Source organism: Sus scrofa, chromosome 4, assembly GCF_054392235.1.
Source record: "Sus scrofa isolate SSC_HxYL_T2T_F1_AM1 chromosome 4, Sscrofa_HxYL_maternal_Yorkshire_Landrace_v2.0, whole genome shotgun sequence".
Taxonomy (NCBI): domain Eukaryota; kingdom Metazoa; phylum Chordata; class Mammalia; order Artiodactyla; family Suidae; genus Sus; species Sus scrofa.
Window position 1 is genome coordinate 21,258,736 of NC_139386.1, and position 20,974 is coordinate 21,279,709.

The following is a 20,974-nucleotide window of genomic DNA, read 5'->3' on the forward strand; positions in this document are numbered from 1 at the left end:
CTGGACAATTTACCAGATTGTTACTCACATCTTCCTTTCTTAACTGATTTTTTTTTTTTGGTAGAATTTAACATGACCTATATGCTTCATTTATTTGGTGCACTGTCTGTTTCCCCCATTAGAATGTAAGCCCCTGAAGGAAGGAATTGGTCTCTTATTGCCATGATGGTGACAGCACTTAGAAGAGTGTTTGTATATAGTAGGTGCTCAATAAATACTTGTGCATAATGAATAAACGCACCTAACTCACATCAGGCCTGCTGTGTGTGTGTGTGGGGGGGGGGAGCTATTGTTTCCTTCAGTTTTTTAGATGCAACAACTCAAGACTTTGAGAGGTTGTGCAGTCAACCCCGCAAGCAGTGGCATTGGGGTTTAAGCCCCTCTCCTCCATCTCCCACAGAGAGCTATGGGGAATTGAAATCTTCCATGGGTACTTAGTGAGGTTCAGCCTCCAGAGCCAAGAAGACCCCTCAAACCAACCCCAACCTAACTTTCAAAACATAGCATTATTTTCTGCCGACCCATTCTGACCTTTAGCCTACGGACCAGAAGGGACTCTGGTGATGCTGCTTCTCTGATTTTCTTACACTGTTCCCTCCCTCTCAGCTGATCCAGCCCTTTCCTTCTAAGATCTCGTCAATGCTACATCTCCATGATGCCCCCTGATGGCCATTCTCTTGTTCGTGACAGTGGCATGTCAGGCTTATCTTCCTGCAGTTCTTACGGCAGAAGCGGTGACTGGTTGACCCTGTCTTGTCCATAATGTTGTGTGGAGACTCTCAACCCCCAGGATCTGTTTACCAAATCCCCAGACACCTCTTGCCATGATGGAGTAACCAGTTCTGAGTGGGGAGTATTTCCAAACATGGACATCTTTATAATCCAGGAGAATAGAGTTTGATGCTGAACATGAAGCTACATGTAGGAAAGAGAAGGACTAAGTGGCTTGTTGGTTACATAAAAACTGCCAATCCGCTTAATGAGCACAGTTTAGAAAATCAATCAAACCAGGTACTTGGTCGTTTGACATTTGTAGACAAAACAACAAGTAGTAGATTGAATTTCCTCTGCTTTATATGGTGGTTTTTGCTGTAATATAAAACACCCTTAGACACTGAAGGTGCTCTACAGGCACAAATCTGTTGTTTCTTTATGAAATACATCATCACTTAACAGTTTAGGGAGAAGAATGAGAAACAGAGGAAAGGAGAACATTCTGAAGACAGATACACACCTAATGATATTTCACATACTAGTGAATAAGAATGCACCCTAAAGCCACGTGTCAAGCTTATTTTGCAGGTAGCAACAGACTTTGGTGTGTTAGATAAGAAGGAGGAACTGGGAGACTCCCCTTTTCTGGTGGCTCCCTTTGTAACCTTGGGCTTTTGACTCACAGAGGAAGCTTTGTGATCAAAACACCCAGATGAGGGCCCTAATAGCCACACCCACATGGGATAGGCATCTTCTAAAAATAAAAGATATCTAAACATTAAATAAATAATGAGATCATTTATGAAACAACCTTAACTTTTTAGCAACAAAAATACCGTAGGAAGCCAAATGTAGTTTTCCCCCCACCTCTTATGAGGTATTGCTTGGCATCACCAATTAATGTACTGATTAATTGACTGATTCAATAACCTGTCACTTTGTTCTCATCTACCTACTCCTGTATTATCCTCACCTCTCCTTTACACCTTTTTCTTGCCCTCCCACCTTTGGCCACCTGCATACTTTCTTACCCCTCAAAGCCCAAACCACAGACTGGTGGGAACAGAGGATAGAGACGGGGATGGTGGTTAAGCTGAAAGGTGGGGAGCAGAGTTAGGCCTCCCGAGAAGCCCACATAGAACCTGCCTAGAAGGAAGATGAAGTCAATGATAAGAATTTTTAAGAATTGCATTATTATCTGTGTTGCCAGTGCTAATTTTTAAAACTATATTTTCTAGTAAATCAAAATATGCATTTACAAAAATGTCTTAGCGAAGGTCTATAGACCGGGAAACCATGCCAGCCAGTCATTTTCAATCCTGACACACCTCTGAATAAAATCGAAGGTCTTAATTAAACCAATGTAGTCTTGCCTGAAGTACAAATACTGACGTACTGTTAGTACACTTTTAAATTGTTTTTCCTTAGCTCTGGGCATAAAGAAAACTTTAGCGTCTGTTTTTGAAAGCTGGATCCAAACCTGCATCTCCAGACCATTATCTTTGTGGACTCTTAATAAAGGTCCATGAAGAAAGATATCTATTGACAAAATTGATTTTTGAAATACCAGGTGAGACTCAGTTAAATAGGTCTTTTTTTTTTTCTACGAAACTTCTCTAAGCCCTAGCATACTCTGCCAGGCATTGTGAATCTTGGAGGCTCATGGAGGAAGAATATATAGCATGCAGTGTTTCTTCAAGTTATTGGCCCATGGAATCCCCACTCCTTTTGTTTATTTGTTTATTTTTCAAGGACATGTGTAAAATCAGTTCCTATGAAACACATTTTGGAGAATACTGGTGAGAAGTATAAATTAATGTGAATGATTTGTGTGTGAGAATTAAGAACCTTAAACACAGCTCTCATTTGGGGGAGGGAGCTATCCATGCATGAAAATCCCTGGTACCCAAAGTCTTTAGGAGGCAGATTTGAAATGTGAGTCCAGGGAAAGCCAGGTGAATGAAGGTCAGGAAATCCACCTGACCTTCCTCACAAGGCAAGAAAGGAGATGGGACATTGGGTTCAGTTTGTTAACTGAATCATAATTACCGTGATGTTCACTATTCCAAGTGTGGCGTCAAAAAGATTCGATGGTGAGGAAGAGAAGACTAATCTGTTTTTGCATTGTCGGGATAGAGTTAAAGCTTCTAATTCTCATCATTCTTGCAGAGATTAGCTACCACTCACTTTCTGTTGAAATTCCGTGTGATGACAGCTCTAGGACACACAGCTTCAGTGCCTACTTGAATACATTGCTATTGAGACAGATGCCATATGGGCATCATTTTTTTTGTCTCCAGTTGTCACTGGGCAGAGCTACTGGTCGGGGTGGCTGTTCCAAGAGGTTGTAGTGACAGTCCAGTAGGAATGGAAGATGAGCTCTGATCTGGAGCTCCCTGTGATTTCACACCTTTCCATTCCCTATAAGTAATTGAACTAATGACTTAAATGATCCTTTTGAAAATAGGTTCATTTATTGGCTTAATGGCTTAGGGTGCATTCTTTGCAAATTCAGCCCTGAGGGCCCAATCAGAAGATGAAATATGTCTGGCTTGGCCAATCGTAGGAATTGATTAAAGGAGGCCCTTGTTCGCTTCTCAGCACTCTGCAGAACAGGAATTAAAATGCAATAAGATGCTGTCTTTAGCTTTAGCCTTTCTACTGAGAAGTTTTCCTACCACTAGAGTAGAAGTGACTGAGGCCAGTCCTGGAGAACCTTGGTTTAAAAAATGAAACAAAAAATAATAAAGGTTTTCAAAAAGGTGTTCTTTTGAAACAGGCCTGTGTGTTTTAAAATTTGTCAATTTTGCAGGTATTGGAATGAAAATTGTGTGGTGCAAAGACTGGCCAGGTAAATTTGGGCAAGGCTACCTGAAGTCTTTCTATTGCTGTAAAAATCAATAGGAAGATGGGGTTACCTGGCAAGTATCATGGCCACAAGGACTCTGTGATGGAAGCTAAAGGGAGTGAGCTTCCCTCTTTTTGTGGCTCCTGCTTAGACCACAGAAAGCTGGAGCTTCACAACTCCAGCTAAAGCAGGGCCCTAAAGGCCTACCTGTCTCCTCTGCATCGTATCCCATTTCCCCTGGGATTGTGAACTCTGCTTAGCTTTTCAGTACAGTCTAATCCACCCTATTTGAGTGGACCCAAGCAGAAGACAGTACAAGTCAGGACTCTGGTTTTCAAGTTTAGGAACCCCTCTCAAACTGATTTTAAAAGAACTATACCAATAGAGAAAGCAATTGATTTCATTGTCACTTGCTACTAAAAATTACAAGAGTATGTTTCCTTCGGGCACAGCTGGATCTAGGTGCTACAATGGCTTCAACATTTTTTGGTGTCTCTTTTGTCCTCTGGTTTGGCTTTATTCCCAAAGAGGCTTTCCCTTCATGGGAGCAAAATGACCACCAGTAGCTCAAGACTTATATTCCAGTTTAGCAACCCCAATGGAAAGGAAATCTTTCTTCTTAAATCCCAAGATTTATTTAATTTAATTCACTTAATTTAACATCCCCAAACAGGTGGGCACACAGCCATGGGCAAGACAGGCGAAGCCTCTACTCTTGCTGGTTGACTTCTTGATGGTGTCACTTTGGTGGTGTGTGTATCTCTGAATCCGTTGCTTTGTTTGGGGGACTGGGATAGATTATCCAGCCAGGCTAAACCCAGATGACTCCTGCTGCCATCCAGCAAAGATGATATTGTGGAGAAGAGCTCTTGCTTGTTCTCAATATCTCGCTATCTAAATGACACTTTCTATTTCTCTTGTCATCAGAAGGCTGGAACTGCATAGGGCAACCTCCTTATCTATTCCGGCTTAGGAAATTATGGTAATGATAGTTGATGTCTGTTGAATGGCTTTGCATATATTAACACATGTAATCCTCACCACAATGCAGAGGTTACATACTCTTTAGGGTGTCCATTTAAGGATGGATAAAGGGCACAGAGAGGTAGGGAACATTGCCATAATGCTCAGGCTATAGGGAACTGTGAGGCTGGTGCTTATTGAAAATAACTGGCAGTTATGACTTCTTTCCTCCTATCTGATTCCCTTCCCATAGAAAGGGGAGAAGGTGACCTAGAGAGAGTTCAAGGGAAAAAGAGGGTCGTCCCTTTTAAGCAGCAACCCCATGAGGTGTATTTCACCTCATGTAATAGGTGTGTTTCCGAAATGTGTTTGAAAATCTCCCTTCTGCAAATCAATTCCTCTTTTTCCTTTACAACCTTTGATGAAACACCTGATGAGTAACCTCAATGCTTTCCCTTTAATGGAATTTTCTTCTATGGATGATGACTTGAAATAATTGGACACTGTTTGGAGCTTGGGAGTCTTTTTATGAGAGGGTGGGTTTTGTAACAATGGGTGCTTGTTAAAAATGGGTTCTCTCCTAATGAGCTATCTAGCTCACCCTGATTGATAAGTTGACTCCATCTTTTATGACTACTGTGCTTGTGTTCTTGCAGAATTTGCCACCCTCTAATTTACTCAAAAGGAATAGTATTGCTTGGTACCAGTTTTGTGGATTTTTAATATCTTTTTCCTCAGCCAGGAAACATACCAGTTTCTTCCTAGCCTATCTGTAAAGGTCACTTGTATTCTTGTGATGCTTTTACTAGAATGACCTTGAACCAAAGATTAATCAATGTAATGCTCTTCCCGACTAGGTTTCGTGAACCCAGGTGATAGCATTGTCTTGAAGTAGCCAATTACTGAGCCGCTCAACTAGTTAACAATAGAAAAATGAGGGGAAGTAGATTGTTACATGTCCACTGGCTCTGACTTACTCTTTGAAATATTGATTCTAACAACTGACTTTCAGATGTTATTGATACAGCAGACTATTTGGATGTTCAGTAAGCCCGTTGCCAAATGGAAAGTACTAACCCACATGAGTAATCACCATGTAAAAGACACATTAAAATAGTTTTTTCTTTCCTAAGACCTTAAGAAAAGGCAGGCAAAAGGTTTTCAAGAAGAAATTATGTTTGTCAACTGCTTAAGAAAATGAATGGCATATCAAAGAATTGATGTTTCTTGGGCTTTGGAAACAGAAGACAAAATGCCTTTGACCATCAGGTCATCAATAGCAGGGGCTGTTGTTTTCTGGGTAGTTAGAGTTCAAGATTTGTTATGTTTGACAGTCGTTTGTAGCTTCCTTCTGAGTCGAATAGATTTTCAAATTACAAACCACCAGGCAAGCATCAAACTGAATGTGAAAATCAATGACCCATCACAGTTACAAGCATGTAGATGGCCATGAGATGGTGAGTAGACCATTGCAAAGAAGGACATGCTTAAAGAAGAACAGGCAAGAACGGCTTTATTTTCCCACTTCTAACTCTATCTTCTGCTCCCACCACCCTGACCTGCCATTGAAATGTGTCAGTGAATTTCAGTCAGGTAATAATCTGTGACTAATCTATATGCAGCTTCTAAGCCACTTCCTCCACCTCAGTTTAGCAGAGGCTTCTGCCTTCAACAACTTCCCTGCCTTCCCAGAGATCCCTTCTGCCCTCCTCATTCACATAAAGGCTTCCCTTGTAGCCTCTCCTTACCAAGGAAGCTTCTTGTAGCCCTAAAGCTCTATTGCCAAGAAAACTGAATACTATTTTAAGATCTTCAACTAGGAGCCTCAGGCTGCACAATAAGAAAAGCCAAACTTTGTTACTATTTTTAACAAGGGCTATTGTTTCTGTTGTGGAACTAAACTAGGGTCTGCTAGCTGGTGTGGTCAAGCCAACCTCCTGACAGGGGGCTGTGGTGAACGAAAAAGCAACCTCAAGAGCAGCCTGGTACCATACAAATAGTATGGGACAGCTCAAACTCTGAGAGTTGCAGCAAAGCATTTTTAAAGGCCAGGTGAGGGAGCAGGGTTGCAGGGTGTGTGATCAGCTCATGCACAATTCTCCGATTGGTTCACGGGGCAGGTGGTGTCACGGGAGTTAAGGTTATCAATCCTTAGGCCCCAGGAGGCCTGGGGGCTACATGCCCATGATCATCAAATAGTTCATTTCTTCCATTTGGTAGTGGTTTTAGCATTTGTAAAACAACTCAGGAAATATGCATCAGATCCTACGATCTAGGTCCTTCAGAGAAGAGCTAAAGCAGAAGATATGGGGAAGGGGTATGTTCCGGGGAGGCTCCATAGGGTTCTGCTCTGTTACATTTCTGTGTACACTTTCTATTTGCAGGCACTGTGGTAGCATTGTAGAATCTTGTCTTACAGATTCTCTGGAAGTATCTGTGAAGCAGATGTCATTCCTCCCATTCTACAGATAAGGAGGCAGAGCTGCAGAGAGATTAAGTAACTTGTCCAAAGTGATTAAAGACCAGGTCTGTGCTCTCAACAACAGCACAAAAAGTAAATTAGAGTTGCACGATTTTCACATACAATCAGATGTCCCTTGATAGGAATTGGGAAATCCCTCTTTATGGGATCTCTTTTTAAAAGTTGTTTTTAAAGTAAGTTTTTATTTTTTTAATATTAGAATAGTTTTAAAGTTGCAAGGATAGGACATAGTTCCTATATACCCTGAGGCCAGTTTCCCTTGCTGTTAATATCTTATAGTAGCCTGAACCTTTCCACAGAATGATACACTTTTCATAACTACTGGACCAATACTGCTGCATTATGATTCACTAAATTTCCTTAATTTATTTGCAGTTCCTTAGTTTTTACCTAATATCCATTTGCTGTCTTGGGAACCCACTCGGGCTAACACAATTCCTTTAGTTATCATGTCTTTTTAGGACCTTCTAGACTTCGACTGTTTCTCAGACTTTTCTTATTTCCGATGACCTTAACGGTTTTGAGGAGATTTTTTGTAGACTATCTTTTAATATACGTTTATCTGATGATCTTCTCTGGGATCTCAAGCCTGTTACACAAATGCATGATAAGCTTAACCAGCAGAATTTTTTGGATTAGCTCTATATTATCAGAGTCTAGGCATGCGAATGAGGACAGGAATTCTCTGCTACTCCAGGGTCAGCTTTAAATGAGCCATTTAGGCAGAGGGTACATATGAACAGCAAGGACAACTATATTCTTTTGGGAAAGGATAGAAAGCCACATTTTGTAAGAAATACTTCACACCAGAAATTTCACATACACACCACACATACATAGACACCAGATATTTTTAAGAAAGTTAGAAATGTACAGAGTAGTAAGGAGAGGAAGCCATGGTTTCAGTTAATCATGAAATTGTCATTGCAAATTGCATGTTTGTGGCCAACCAAAACAGATGTCTGTATAACAGTTTGGAGCCATCCAATGCAAAAAGCAATTTATAGATAATCTGCTAAGCAGATAAAGTATCAAAATGTATTCATTGTCCATTAGACATACCATCCAGGCTGTATGTCTAATCGACCACTTAATTTCCAGGCCATCTCAGGAGCTGCTGAGCACGGTTTAAAATGGAGCCCTTGGTGCTGCACCTCAGAATGACCTGCTGTTTATAAACAAAGGAACAGATTCCTCTGCTTGTTTAAAGTACAGAGAGTTCAGTGTGCTACATTTTGTATGCAAAGTCAGGTGCCTCATCAAGCTGTTGTTGACTCTGTCTGGATTGGTAATGCAGTGGTGTAATAATGTATCATACTGTTTGAGTGGCTGGCAACTAAAACTATTATTAAAAAAAAAAAAAAGACATCTTTCACCAAGATTGAAGACATGGATGTAAGAGCAAACATCCAGTAATATCAGAGAAAAAACCTTATCGGTGAAGCTTCTTGATGGTTGTTCTATAAAACACACCTGATTTGGACCACTTGCGTGGATGACAAGGTCCCTCTCTATCTTTCTTCCCCAGCTCCTGGCTTCCAGGAGAGTCTCTCTCAAATCTTGGTGTCCAGTTAAAAGTTCTTCTCAATTTCAACACTGGACCACATCCATGGTCTCTCACTTTGATAACTGCAAATAAAAATAACTATCCCAATTTCTTTTTGAAAGATAAAGGAATATTCATTAGAATAAACAAATTAGGAGTTCCTCTCATGCCTTAGTCCATTAAGGAACTGACATAGTTTCTGTGAGGATGTGGATTCCATCCCTGGCCTCACTCAGTGGCTTGGGGATCTGGTGTTGCCATGAGCTGTAGTGTAGGTCTCAGATGCTGCTTGGATCTGGCATTGCTGTGGCTGTGGCGTAGGCCAGCAGCTGCAGCTCTGATTTGACCCCTAGCCTGGGAACTTCCATATGCCACAGATGCAGCCATAAAAAGAAAAAAAGAGAATAAACAAACCAGATTCATTGCAATAGAAATATGATACTTGTAAGAAGTGGTCAAGGTTATTTTTCTAAACATCCCATGGACAGCCACGGACTCTTGTTTGCAGTTCTCTGCCGCTGCTCCTAGCTGCCCTTAGCTCCAGGTGTATCCATGATCCTGGACTGCAGCCAGAGAGAGTTAGAAGGGATGGGAGGTCTCTGATGGTTGAGCAACATGTGGCTTTATCCTCAAGTAAGGGCTCTAAATATTCTTCACGGCACTTGGTTTTTGAAGCCCCTCATCGTCTGGAAGCCTGCACTGCATCAGAAGTTGGAAGCAGTCTGTTATTGATTGCAGCTGCGTCCTTGTTTGGCAGAGGAAGAAGGGTGTAGAAAGCAAATGTAGTCCCATTTGGCAAGGACACATTCCCGGTGAACAACAATCAGGAAAGATGTCTAGAGGCAGGGTTACAAGCGGCAGAGACAGAACGGATGGGCTCAGGGTGGACAGTGAGGACCTTGTCTTTTATTTATTTATTTATTTACTTACTTTGTCTTTTTGCCTTTTCTAGGGCCGCTCCCGCAGCATATGGAAGTTGTCAGGCTAGGGGTCTAATCGGAGCTGTAGCCACCGGCCTATGCCACAGCCACAGCAACGTGGGATCCGAGCCAAGTCTGCGACCTACACCACAGCTCATGGCAATGCTGGATCGTTAACCCACTGAGGGATTGAACCCTCAACCTCATGGTTCCTAGTCGGATTCGTTAACCACTGCGCCATGACGGGAACTCCAAGGGCCTTGTTTTTTAAAGAGAACTTCCCTCTCAAAAGTATTGGGAACCAAAACCAGCTTCCTGTGTACCCTTCACTTATTAGAACCTAGGACAAACATGTGTGTGTGTGTGTGTGTGTGTGTATTATAAGCCCTTAACAAGCTTGCCTCATCTCCACACACACTTGTGTTTCAGAGGCTCAATGTATTTCACACATACTATCAAATGCTATTTTACTGGATGCAGAGAAATGTATTACACTCTTTCAGTTCCTCCACCTACCTCCACACCTGAACCGGGCCTAGAGCACGGTATCTGGGCATTAACCTTGGAGGTCTTAACCACTCCCAAAACCCCTAAAATTTCCTCATATGATGATCTGCCCTTTTGCTGAGGCCCAAATTTGATTTTTTTTTTTCCTGCAAGGTTTGAGTTGTTTATCTACTGAGTGAACTTAACTGCCAACTCAGCAAACACATCACAGTGGAGTTTTGCTGTAGAAGAACAGCAACTCTTAAGATAGACTAATGACTTGATTTCTTTGTCGAAAATAAGTCCTGAAGTGTACACCATTGGCTGGACTGACAGTGGCAACATAGAGAAAGTGAAGAGGACTTCAGGTTAAATGTGGAAGATTACACGTAAGAGTGTATCATCTCTCCTGCTTGAAATGTCACTAAAACCAAGGAAGGGAATTTATAAAGAAACTAATAAGGACCAGGAGAATAAAAGATGGGGCAATAGGAGGCAAAAGAAAGTGACATATTTTTGAAAAATGGGAGTGGATTAAGGAGTAGTGACTTAACAAAGCAGAGGTAGTTCCATGCTGAATACCCATAGATGCTGGTACTGTGTGAATGAGACACTCAGTATCTTGGGAAGCAGGAGAGAGGTGCAGGATTGATAGAAAACATTGTTCTGTGAATCTGAGTTCCCAGGTCTTTTTCCCAGTCCTCACAACCAGGTGTTTTCTCTCTGCCTGCGTCTAACACACACACACACACACACACACGAGGGTTTATTCTTTGGAAAAACTCAACCAGAGGAACAGAACCAAGCAAAATAGAATTGAACCACAAAGTGGAACCAAGCATAGCAGAAAAAGTGGATGAAAGTGAGGCTGAGAATGGGGCAGGTGAGTTAAGTGAAAGCTGGCAGAACTAGGGGACCCCTCAGCTCCCTTCCCCTTCCCAGTCCTAAGATCTCCACAGACAAGCATATAACCAAGGAAGAAATGCAAGCATTCGTCAGTAAGAAAACTAAAACAGCTCCAGAGAAAAGATTTACAGATATTGGTACATAAAGACCCTGAAATGTTTTCATTCACTGGTAAAGACTGCCAGTCAACAAGCCCAAAGCACTCATATGAAATTGAGATTTTGGTACCTTATCCAAATTTTGCATGACATTTGAGACACATCTTCAACATGAAAGTCTGAGGACAAAAATAGCAAAAGAAAGGAACTGAGATGAGAGCAACATGAATGGAAAAAGAAATGCTGAAGAGCACACCCCCCCACACACCCCCTCTCCACATACACCCCCACACACACACTCCCACACACCCCCACACACTGACACACACATTTACCTCAGGAAGATATAAGGATATATTGCTTCTCTGCTTTGGGGACAGGAACAATCAATTTAAAAAACCATGATTGGTGAAATTAAAAATTCAAAGTTTTGAAAATCAAGTTGAGGAAATATGCTAGAAGACAGAATAAAAAGGCAATGGGAAGAAAATTTCTCAAATTAGTAATCCAATATAACATTAAAAACTCAAATGTAGAAATTCCAGAAGAAAATGAAGAATACAAAAAAATTGCCCAGGACTGAGTAATGTCAATTTCAAGATTGAAATGGTTCATACAATCCCCAACAGAGTGAATAAAGAAAACCCACACCAAATACAATATGATAAAATTTGAGATACCAGTTATACAGAGAAGATCCTAAAATCAGAATGAAATTGAACCTTTCAGGAAGAAGACCAGGAGCCAGCCCAGAAGACAACAAAAGGACATCACAAACATCCTGAGGAAACATGTCTTCAGCTTCAAATTCCAAATCCTCCCAGATCTTGATCAAGTGGGAGAGTAGCATTAAAGATCTTTTCAGATATCAGGGGCTCAAAAACTTTGAGTCCTGGGTGCTATTACCTAGGAGAGTACCAGAAGATGCACTCTTATGAAACAAGGTAGTAAACCAAGAAAGTTCAAGACATGCAACCAAGAAACTTCAAGACATGCAACCAAGAAACAGGTCATTGAGTATAAAGATGAGATGAAAATAAGTTCCAGAACAGCTAGAAAGCTGGCCTAGAAGGCAGCTGCTCTGATTTGGGCAGGAAGCTGAAAGGCTCAAGAAAGGGTTTGAGCTGATAGATTACTGGATGCATCTGACCATATGGAGAATTTGTGTGTATGTGTACGTGTGTGTGTGTCTGTCTGGCTCTGTGTGTATTGGGGGGAAGGTGATAGAGTAGATCTGACAGAGTTGTAGCAAGGAGTTACTAATTGGCACATAAGAAAATTAAATGAAAAAAACAAACAAACAAACAAAAAAACAAGGCAGTTATAAACTCCAGGAAAAATGGAAAGCTGTATAAGAAAGGAAACTTTGCTTGGCAGACAACAATGTACGTGTAGTCATAAAATATGAAAACACAATCTGACTTAACCAAAATGTGTGGACAGAAATATTTTTTTTTTTTGTCTTTTTGCTATTTCTTGGGCTGCACCCATGGCATATGGAGGTTCCCAGGCTAGGGGTCGAATCAGAGCTATAGCCACCGGCCTATGCCAGAGCCACAGCAACGTGGGATCCGAGCCGCATCTGCAACCTACACCACAGCTCACGGCAATGCCGGATCATTAACCCACTGAGCAAGGGCAGGGATTGAACCCTCAACCTCATGGTTCCTAGTCAGATTCGTTAACCACTGTGCCACAACGGGAACTCCTGGACAGAAATATTTTTAAAGGACAGGCATATAAATGAGACTTTGTTAGTGTCTGTGAGGAGGGAAGCTAACCTTTCTGTACCAAAATAGAAGTAGTCAGTGTCTCAAATTGATGCATTAAAAAAAAAATCAGTACATTATGAAATTTAAGAATTATGTTTTAGAAGAAATAGCTAAGAGAGTCAAAAGTGGTTTCTTCTATAAACTCTCTTCTACTCTTTGGCTTTTCAGCCATGTTTATGTGTTGCTTTGATAAAAATCAAAATTAATTGAAAAATAAAGAGCATTGGAGTTCCCCTTGTGGCTCAGCAGGTTAAGTACCTGACTAAGTATCCATGAGCATGTGGGTTTGATCCCTGACCTCAGTCAATGGGTTAATGCTCCTGCTTTGCTGTGAGCTGCAGTACAGTTTGCATTGGCTTGGCTCTGGCATTGCTATGGCTTGGCTCTGGCATTGCTGTGGCTGTGGCATAGGCTGGCAGCTACAGCTCCAATTTGACCCCTAGCCTGGGAATTTCCATATGCTGCAGGTGTGGCCTTAAAAGGAAGAAAAAAAAAGCACGGATAAAAAATTTTAAAAAGATATTGAATAGGTAGGTGCAATTGATGCCTGGTTCTTATCCACAACATAGAAGTCTTGGGTGAATTAAAAAGTGTAATATGTTATATTTTTTTAAAAAAGTGTGTGAAGGTGCCACTTAAAGTATTCAATTATACTTTGCTGAATATTATTGGGGTAGGAAGCAAAGAATATGTGTTAATGACTCTTTCACATTGTGGAAATTCTTAAATATCTCTGATTATATCCCTATGAATGTCGAAGATTTATTGAACTAAATCCAAACTAACAAAACAAATTATGAAGAGATTTTTGGCATCAGGAAGAATTCCTTAGTTTTTTGAAGTGTTTGTGAGGATTCCTTTGAATAGCAGCTTCCTCTGGTACATTGAAGTGTTGGTAGATATCAACTTCTAGGGAAGATCAAAAGAAGAGATACTTAAATCTAAAGAGCTAGGAGTTGTCGCTGTTTCTAAGGAGATAAGATAAAGCAGCTCTGGCCCTGTGATGTGAGTTAACAGGAAAAGACTTCCTTCCCCAAACTTTGACACCTGTCCTTCTTTTGAGGAGCAGACCCACTGCTTTGTTAAGCAGGGTGCATATTTACCATGTTGAACGCAATAGCCAAACCCGTGAACTCTTCTCAGCTTGACTTGGAAACCACTGAGATGAAGAAACTTCCAATCCACTGAAAACATTTTTTTTTTTTTAAAGAAAGAAAAATCAATCCCCTTGCACAGAGCTAAAGTTGAATTTATGTCGCTTTTGAAAAATTTCTGACCCTTCTTGTTGCAAAAATAATGTAACTCTGAGAGGTGCCTTTATTGGCAGGAAAGCAGCAACCTGTCCTGCCTTTTGCAGGGAGTAAACATGAAGGGGAGGTCACCTTGCAGCCGCATTAGGCAAAGCTCGCTAAGACCAAGTCCCCAGGGCTCTTTGGATGGTGATACCCCGTCCCTTTCTATCACCTGAGCCTGAAAATTCATCCCTGAGTGCTAAAATGACAGAGCTGGTTAAAGAGAAAGGCTGAGAACAGCTCTCTCTTGGTGCATTTTCTCATCTTTGTTGATGTCTAGAAAACCACTGCCACTAGTAACTCATGTCCTAATGTCTACTCAAGGCATCCCCTCTGAAGTGGGGGCCAAGGCATTCGGCTCCCCCAGAGTGTTTGGGGAAAAGACAAGAAAATCGAAGCAGCAGCCTCCTTTGCAACATTTCAGAACAGAAGGACATTGCAGACTCTAAGGCATCTCACCAGAGAGAGAAGAGTCAGTGTAACAGGAGGAGGCCAGCAGTGTTCTGCAGCGGATTTAGATTTATGTAGGGTCTGTGAGAAACAGCTGCTGCCTCTGTCACTGCTGAAAGGACATGTGAGCCCAGGCCAGAAGCTGGGCAGCCTCTTCTTGCAGGGAACCTAAGAAGAGGCCTTCCTGCATTTTTTTCCCTGTGAACCTGGGCAGCCCCACTACTTCCCTCGCTAATTTCAAAGGCTCTTGCAGATGCCAAGGCCAGCAGCAAAAAGGTTGCTAGGAAACTTTAGCCAGAAGGGAGCTCAAATGATTTGAGAAAACGATGTCTCCTCCTTTGACTAATGAGTATTAATAATAGTAACCACTTCATGGGGATGTTGTGAGGATTAAAGGAGACTTTAATTAAATGGAAGGCGATTAGAAGAATGTGTGACTCAATGGGTGTTAGCCATCTTTAGTAGCAGTAGTTGTGGTAGTACTTGAAAGATCAATGAGAGCAGGAGAGATGAAGTTATACTTTATCTAAGGAGGCAGCTGGGTGACTAGATGACTGGATATTAGGACTGAAGTGAGGTGTCACATCTCTGAATGAGGACTTCTGTGCTAGAGGAAATAGGTCAACTGAGCCCTGCAGACAAAGCTTAGAGAGGTTATGGAAACTGAACCCATCAGAAGTTGGGTATTGATTACAGACAACCAACAAGAAATATATGATAAAACTCCAGGCCATGGTATGAAGGAAAAATAAGCAGGGTGAGAAATAGGAAGTCGGGAGTTCCCGTTGTGGTTCCGCGCCAACAAACCTGACTAGTCTCCATGAAGATGTGGGTTCAAAATCTGGTCCCACTCAGTGGGCTGAAGGTCCGGCCTTGCCATGAGCTGTGGTGTGTGTTGCAGGCTCGGCTCAGATGTAGCATTGCTGGGGCTGTGGTGTAGACTGGCAGCTGCAGCTTCAATTGGACCCCTGGCCTGGGAACCTCCATGTGCCATGGGTACAGCCCTAAAAAAAAAGAATAGGAAGTGTTTGGAAATAGCTTCTGTAAACTGGGCTGGTAGGGAAGAGCTTTCTAATGGATCGGAAACAATGATGGGAAGGAGCAAGCAGGTCTCTGGGGAAGGAGAATTCCAGGCAGAGGCAAAGGCAAATGCAAAAGCCCTGAGGCAGACACATGAGAGATGTGGGCAGAGGGCTGGGGTACCCAGAGCCAAGAGAACTGGAAGGAAAGTGCAGGAGATGAGATCAGACAGATGTAGGAAGCAGAGCATGTAGGACTTTGATGGCAGAAAAGCTTGGCTTATATTCTCAGATGGGAAGTCTCACTTCTCATTCATGTTTTATAATAATGTCATTTCATCCAAGAGGAAGGCCAGAATGTTTGGTTCCTAAACTTTCCCAAAGGAGCAGTTCATTAGTGCCGAGAAGGAGACAATAAAGAGAGTGCCTTGCAGGAGAGGTGTGTTTATGTTCCTTCAAAATTTAAGTGAACATAATTCCTGCACAATAGAGGTCTGCTTTCAAGCTCAATAGAATAGCTGTCTGTCAACCACTCTCTGCTGTGGAGATGGAAAAGCAGGAGGAATTGTCCATAGAAAATTCATAATAAGTAGGTGTTTGTTTGACTCATGACTGAAAAAAGTCATGTAGAAGCAGTGAAGATAAAATTTGTGTCCATGGCTGGGTAATAGATAAAGGAGATGGGAGCCCAATGGTTGGCCTGGGAAAGTCACATTAGTATTTGAAAACTTCTCAGAAATGGTCCACAGAGCAAATAAGCCACATAGGAGTATCTGGTGACTGAAACACAGGAGTAAGACAGCAATTGAAATGAAGCAATTATGAATAATTAAAAAAAAATCTTTTTAGTGCTGCACCTAGGGCATATGGAACTTCCCAGGGCTGGTGGTCGAATCAGAGCTGCATCTGCCACAGCCAGAGCAACACTGAATCCAAGGCACATATGCGACCTGTGCTGCAGCTTATGGCAATGTCAGATCCTGAACCCAGTGAGCGAGTCCAGGGATCAAACCCACATCCTCACGGAAGCTATGTTTTCTTAACCCACTGAGCCACAACGGGAACTCCTTATGAAGTAATTTTAAAAAGAGAACAAATTAGCTTGACCTCCTAGTATAGGCAGGCATCTGGCCAACTATGCATGCCATCATCCTGGGAGGTTAACGCAGTGTTGCTCTGGCCTTTTCCTCCTCATCCGTCTGCTTGTTGTAAAAATGTGGTCTCTGGATTGCTGATGCGAAACAGCCGTGCTTTTAACAGCTCAGAATCCTCCCCATACTGTGGCCTTGAGGTGGACAAAGCCCTGATAGGAGGACACTTTGGACCTCTGAACCTCCGAGCCACCAGTGCGTGAGGTGCTCAGACCTGGGCTCTTCCACTGACATCATTCTCAGTCTGGAAACACAGGCACTGGGTCTCCAGAGCCCAGGCTCTGCAATCAGAGTGCTCGTATCCAGACCTTGGCACCAAAGCCTGGCTCTCTGTCTGCTGGTTGGGCTTGGATGTACCTTGATTTCCTCATGCATGAAATAATAGGGTATTTGTAAGTGCTCAGTGTAAATACACACACACACTCAAACACACAGAGTAGTGCGTGATAAAGAGTTCTAGTTATTTATATTATTAGTGATATCTGCTAGTAGTTTTGCTATTTTTCTTTAATTCCTTCCTTCCCTTTTTTCTTTTCTTCTTCTTCCTCCTCCTAAGATTTCTCTCGTTTGTTTCTTCTTTTTCCTTGTTATCCTCATCAATCATCATCCCGCCATCATTTTTATTATTGTGTCCCGAGAATAGGCTGTAGACCCACTTGATGTGGGCAAATGTGAGTGCATGGTGGTGAGTGAAATACAGGCAGGGTCCGTGTTAGCACTTTTGAGATGATGCAAAGGCTAATAGACAAATCTTCAAACAACCCCTGGCCCAGAAGGAAGATGGGTGGAGACAGGGACAAGGGAGAGGAGGTGCTGGGAGAGAGCAGGAAGGAGGGGGAAGATGGAAAGAGAATATGGTGAAGGAGAGCCACAGAAAACCCTGGAGGACCTACCCCCAGTGTACAGAACTTGAGCATGAATTATTTTCCAAAGTGCTTTACCATCTTATCATAGGGAGAATTCATCCTTGATTATAAGCACCACTCTAACTAACACCTCAGTGTAAACATGTGCATCAGGAAAACCTGCTTTTGTACAGTCCACTAGAAGGGCTAGGAAGATATAACCAGGGATGGGATGGGAAGGGGAGAGCAAGAGCACAGCAGAATCGTTAAGGAAATGGGATGAGCAGGTTGATACAATATCAGCTAATGGGGTACGTCTGAGGCAGATAAAAAGCACGCTCACTCACAGGAGGAAAGGCAGAAAACGATCCAGCTTCAGGGAGCAGCCGTGTCACCTTCCCCTTGACAAGCTACTGTGTGTCTTGCTGGCAGTATGTTTTACAGAGCTGGAGGGCATCCATGAGAGTGAAAAATCCTTCCTTTGGCTTTCAGGTGACACCAGGGACTGCCAAGAGAGACATTTTCTTCGGGAACCGGGGAGATGGATCTGAAACCCAGAAAACACTGAGCCATTACGGAGAGATAAAGGATCGGGCTTTCTGGCTGGGAGAGGAGGAGGGCCATGGACCACCAGGCCAGCGGGGACTGACTCTTGTTATCCTGCTGAGCTCCGACAGGCTTCACCTCTTAGGGCACGACTGTGCACTTTCCCCTCAGTTGCTTGCAGCCTGTTTCCTGTGACCTGACCCATGGCACAAGGAGAGTCTGGGTTCTGCCTGTCTTACCATGTGAACTTGGACAAAGTCCTTATCCCGTCAATGACTTGGCTTCCTAATCTGCAGACGGATGATGGAAGAATGACTTCGGCTCAGGTTAGTGTTATTTAATAGAAGCCCTTCAAGGACAAAGGTATAAGGGATGGGGGTGGGGAGAGGTCGTGTTCTAGCTTTTCTCTCGTCCACCTCCGTCCCATCCAGAGCAGTGCTCTTGCTCACATGAACTGTGGGTTTGCACTGCGGGGCAACATTAGGTCTGCAAAAGGCTTTCAAGGCTGAGGTTGAAAACCCACTGGCTTTGTCCAGCTCTAGGACTCTTATTTTCTGCTTCTGTTTCTCCTGAGGTGATGCGAGAGAATGTTGTGCTGAAAAGACATGGTGGGAGAAGGGCTCAGAGAGAAGTAAACTGGAAAAATAAATGTGTGGAGGGTACGAGGACTTTGGCTGAGGGGACCCTTCCAGGGCTTGCATGGGAGAAGTCGGAGGAAAGTTCTGCATCTCACCGGAAGGGGCCAGTCCCTCCTGCCTCCTTCACAGTGGTCTCTCAAATAGAGATAGTCCCTCCTCCTTCAGATTATGGGCAGAATCCAGTCTAGAGCATCTATTTCTTATTAAGAGTGTGCTATGCGTCTGTCATTTAACTTAAGGTATACTGCCAGACACTATGGTAGAAATTGTGGTGCTGCTAAATGCCCTAGTTGGGGTACCCATTGCAGGGTTGGTTCACTGCAAGGATGGTTTCTGTCAACACTCGGGCTGTCTTTATCTCCAGTTGACACCAAAGGTTCAGATATTAGCACACTGTTATTATGGGTTTTCATTGAGATTAGCACATTGTTATAATGGGTTTTTATTGATATTAGCGCACTGTTATAATGAGTTTTCATTGAGATTACTGGTGTTCAAAATGCGTGGATTCTAGACATCTCTTAAATGTCAAAGAAACCCCTCCTGCGCTTGCTCAGAGCACAGCATCCAGGAACCCCAAGTCTATACTCTTCACAGTGCTGTCCCCTGCTGGCTTCTGAAACTGCCCTTCGTCTAGATATTGATTTGGTGATTACCTGATTCATGCTCCAAGATTGACAGAATCTCTGCTTCCAGAACGCTGTCACTTTGGTTTATGCAAAGGCATGGTCAGAACAATTAAGAGGGCAAAGTTCTGGGAGTTCATTCAGTTTATGGAGCAAGTTGTATGCCTCTTTTGTTCTTTTGCAGAGTTTGGTTAGAGGCCGATTTCAACAGAACCTGGGAGCGAAGTTTGGGGGGCAGAAACAAACCTTTGCTGCTCAAAATGTGGTGGATGTAACCAGCAGCATAGTTATCACCTGGGAGTTTATTAGAAGTACAGAATCAGGCCCACCCCAGACCTACTGAATTAAAATCAGCCTTTTAATGGGATCCCAGACGATTCATGCATATGTTGAAGCTTGAAGGGTTGTTACAAACTTTGCCTACCTCTGACTTTAGGCAGTTATTGATACCGAAAAGAATCCAATAATTGTGAAGCATGAGATTGGCTTAAGCCAGTTTGCAAGAAGGAGAATTACCAAGGATTTTATACTGGGGTCCTTCTTCCCTTTTTTTTTTTTGCATTTTACTGGAGTATAATTGACTTACAATATTGTATTACTTTCGGGTGTATAGCAAAGTGATTCAGTTATAGATACACGTATCGATTCTTTTTTTCCCGTTTAGGTTATTACAGACTATTGAGTAGATTTCCCTGTGCTATACAGAAAGTTTTGTTAATTATTTTGTATACAGTAGTGTGTATAAATTATTCCCATTGATCTAATTTATCCTTCTCCTGACAGTTTCACCTATGGTAACCATAAATTTGATTTTGAAATCTGTGAGTTTGTTTCTGTCTTATAAATAAGTTCTTTGTATCCTTTTTATTAGATTCCACATATAAGTGCTATTATATGGTGTTTGTCTTTTTTCTGACTTAGTATGATAATCTCCAGTTGCAGTTGTGCTGCAAATAGCATTATTTCATTCTTTTTTATGGCTGAATAGTATTCCACTGTGTGTGTGTGTGTGTGTGTGTGTGTGTGTGTGTGTGTGTGTATACACCACATCTTTATTCCTCTGTATATGGCCATTTAGGTTGCTTCCATGTCTTGGTTGTTGTAAATAGTGCTGCAGTGAACACTGGGATGCATGTATCTTTTCAAATTTTGGTTTTCTTTAGATATATGCCCAGGAGTGGGATTACTGGAACATATGGCAATTCTCTCTCTCTCTCTCTCTATATATATATATATATATATATTTAAAGGAATCTCCCATACTGTGCTCCATAGTGGCTGCACCAATTTACATGCCCACCAACAGTGTAGGAGGGTTCCCTTTTCTTCACACCCTCTCCAGCATTTATTGTTTTAGACTCTTTAATGATGGCCATTCTGACTGATGTGAGGTGGTACTACATTGTAGTTTTGATTTGCAGTTCTCTAATAATTAGTGGTGTTGAACATCTTTTCATGTGTGAGGTATGTCTGTGAGGAGCTGGGAAGGAAATAAAGCTTAGTAAACTCATATGCTTCTACAGACAAGGCCAGTAAAGGAAACAAGACAAGTGAGAGTGATGGAAATGACCATCAGCTGGAGAACTTGTGCCTCTTTCAAACAGTTACCGTTGCTTGGCTCTGGACTGTTGACACAGAGAAATGCGGGCCCAGTGTTGTTGTCATAACTTCC

General features: G+C 42.3%; 1 protein-coding gene across 6 annotated transcripts in view; it reads left to right on the forward strand.

Annotated features, from left to right (window-relative positions):
- LOC110260233 (uncharacterized) overlaps window positions 1-20,974 on the forward strand; it is a 748,649-nt gene that overhangs the window by 165,946 nt on the left and 561,729 nt on the right. For 3 of the 6 annotated variants that reach the window (XR_014843470.1, XR_014843471.1, XM_085021828.1), the window contains exon 2: window positions 17,985-18,364. The gene's annotated coding sequence lies outside the window, so the exon portion shown is untranslated. Of the gene's footprint in view, window positions 1-9,352; window positions 9,444-17,833; window positions 18,365-20,974 lie in introns of those variants that run through there. The other 3 variants (XR_014843473.1, XM_085021827.1, XM_085021826.1) reach the window with 3 other exon arrangements.